This window comes from Suricata suricatta, chromosome 10 (genome assembly GCF_006229205.1).
Source record: "Suricata suricatta isolate VVHF042 chromosome 10, meerkat_22Aug2017_6uvM2_HiC, whole genome shotgun sequence".
Classification (NCBI taxonomy): Eukaryota; Metazoa; Chordata; class Mammalia; order Carnivora; family Herpestidae; genus Suricata; species Suricata suricatta.
Genome location: NC_043709.1, coordinates 51,838,521 through 51,841,913, shown reverse-complemented (window position 1 = coordinate 51,841,913; position 3,393 = coordinate 51,838,521).

Here is a 3,393-nt window from a genome sequence, read left to right as displayed (position 1 = left end):
ATGGATGCCAATCTTCTACAGGTAGGGGCCAGACCACAAGTTTCTTTGCCACCAAGAAGATCTGTCTTCAGAAGTAGCTAAGGGCGTGATGAAAAAGAAAAAAAATGCTTCCTTCCCACCAGGGAGCAGAGCAATATGCCATGAAGAAGCATAGTTGAGAAGTGTTTTTCAAGATACAGAAGTAAGTCTTTATCAAGGAATATTCCACATCCCCATGGTGGAGGGACTTGGAAATATTTGCCTAGCAAGATTTAAGAACTGCTGTGGACCAGTGACTCCCATATGTATCTTATTCTTCTCCTTTTCAAACATAACTGTTGACTAAAGTTATCCTACCTTTGTTCTACCATCACATATTGAATGTGTGAGAGCAGATACCTTGTATTTTAAGTATTCAGGGCTTTGAATCACCAGGAGACACTCTAAGCCTTATATAAATCATGTGGGCCTAGATTTTAAACCTAATGTCATGCTTGAATGAGACTTTTGGGGTGTTTTGAAATGACCAGCTACATATGGTGGTTGAATGAATACTTTTGACTAAAAGGGCAGACCGTAGTAAAGTAGATTTAAAGCACTGTCCAACAAATAGTCATTCCTTCCCTTCTCTTCCAGGCAGCAGTATACTTTCCCACTATTTGATTTAAGGCTTAGCCATATAACATCCTCTGGCCGATGGGATATCAATGGATACAACAGGACCAAAGGCTTACAATGTGCTTATGTGGCTAGGCTTTCTCTCTTGCCCTCCAGCTTTTCACATCAGAACATGTTTCAGGTGGCCATAAGTCCTTATAATGACAGTAATGTAGAGTATACATGGGCTCAACTTGCAGCCAAAGTCACTTGAGTCTAAACTACATTTGCCAAGTCCTGGTGGCAGTAAATGTATAGGAAATAAATGAGTTTATTTGTTGTATGCCACTAAGTATATGAGCAGTTGGTTACAAAGCAGAAGCCAATTAATACAGGGAAATTTTCTCAGATTATGAGAAACAATTATGAATTGTTTCTTCATTTGCATCATATTTATAACGTAACCTGTTACTATAAATATTTGTTTGTGGGGAGGGCACCCCCACCCCAATTGATATGTTGAAACTCTAATCCCCCAGGCCATGGTATTTGAAGGTGGACCTTTGGCAGGTAATTAGGATTAGATTAGGTTATGACCATAGGGCCCTCATAATGGGATTAAAGGCCCTATAAAAAGAGGGAGAGACATAAAATGGGTCTCTGACTGACTGCTTGAACAGAAACATCCATCTCCACCTGTCTTTGCCCTGGGATTTATCTCATCTGAAACTTCTGCTGGGTTTCAGGTCTTCAGACTTGGACTAGAATTTATACCAGTGGCTTTCCTGGATCTCTAGCTTCCAGACAGTGGATTGTGAGATTTCTCAGCTTCTATAATTGCATAAGCCTATATATATATACATATACACACAAACACACACACATATATATACACTTACACACACATGTATATATGTATGTGTGTGTGTGTGTGTGTGTGTGTGTACCACAATTGGCTTTGTTTCTCTGGAGAATCCTAATACAGAAATTGGTACTGAGAAGTAGGGTGCTGCTACAACAAATACCTAAAAAGGAGGAAGTATCTTTAGAGCTCGGTAATGGGTAAAGGCTGGAAGAATTTTGAACTCCATTCTAGAAAAAGTTGTTGTTGCTGTGAAGGTGATTCTATGAGAGCTTAGAAAGAAGAGAGCTGAAGAGAGAGAGGAGAAAGAGTGCCTCTGTCTTCCTTGAAAACCCATAATAATCCTGAATGGAACAGTAGTAGAAATGTGAATGGTATCAGCCATTATGATGAGGTCTCAGGAAACTGGAGAAAAAGTATTCCTTATTTTTTTAAAAAATTTTTTATGTTTTATTTATTTTTTGAGAGAGAGAAAGAAAGAGACAGTGCAAGCAGGGGAGGGACAGAGAGAGAGAGAGACAGAATCCGAAGACAGGCTCCAGGCTCTGAGCTAGCTATAAGCACAGAGCCAGATGTGGGGGCCTCAAACCCACAAACTGAGACCATGATCTGAGCCAAAGTCGGACGCTCAACCGACTGAGCCACCCAGTCGCCCCAAAGTATTCCTTATTATAATGTGGCCAAAAAAAATGGCAGAACTGTGTTTGTGTTCTAGTGTTTTGTGGAAGATAGAACTTACAAGTAATGAAAGGAAATATTTAGCTGAGAAGTCTTCTAAACAAAATGCTAAATGAAGAGAGAGGTTCCCCTGAATACATAAAGTAAATTAAAAAAAAAAGAAATTAAGTAAGACAGAATTGTTGAGCAAAAAGGGACCAGATCTTAAATACTGTGGAATTTTCAGCCTGTCCGTGCAAAAATGAGAAAGTGTCTTGGGAAAGAATGCTAAGAGTGTGGCTGACTGGCATTCAACGAAGAGATTAATATGGGTGTGAACCATGGACCTAATTGATCCCAGCAGGGGCACTGCCAGTTTGAACTGAAAGGAACAGAGATAGGACAAAATAAAGAAAGGCTTTTGGGTTTCTTAGGTCCTATGGAACCCAGACCATAGAGTCTTGGGCTGTTCTTCGAGACAAGGGAGGCATGACCCTGATGTTGATTCAGAAATCATTAGTCACCAACTCACATTCAGCAGGCCAAACAGCTCTTAATCCAAACCATGGGGGTGAAGCTGCCAGGAGCTCTGGGGCTTGACGATCACTGGCCTAGCTGTGATGCAGACTGCAGCTTCCCTCTGGGCCCCCGGGATGAAGATGCTACTCCAGCGGGTCCGGAGGGTGGAGCACCAAGCAAAAGAAGACTATTCTTCCATCCTAAGATCAAATGGGATATGCCTTGCAAGATTTTGGCCTTACTTGGGACCCCCTCCTCTCCCTATTTCTCTCTTTTGGAATGGAATTTTCTATCCTATGACTGTCTTACCATTGTATTTTAGTTATTTATTTTTTTAATATAACACAATTTATTTTTTTAACATATGCAATTATTTTCCATCCTTTACACTACAGTAGTTACAATGACACTCCAAACAGAAAAGCAAAGTAAAAAATCAAAACACCAACTTCTGTTTCATGTAATTAGACTTATACAGAAATTAGAAGGTTAAGTTATAACTAGTTAATCACCTAATTTCACAGCTATCTGAAGTGGCGATCGTTATATAGCAGCTTATCTATGATACATTCAAGATACGTGATACAATTTATTACTTGCCCATAAGCTACAACACAGCCTGCTTAATACCTTTCCTTAAATTCCACCTCTATACTACAATATGCTTGAGGTCCATGCAAAAAAGTAGCTACCTTTTATATAGGAAATGGATGATTAAGTCTTTGGTGTTGTAAAAGCAACTTCATTTAAACATAACCACCCCCACCACCAAAAAAAGA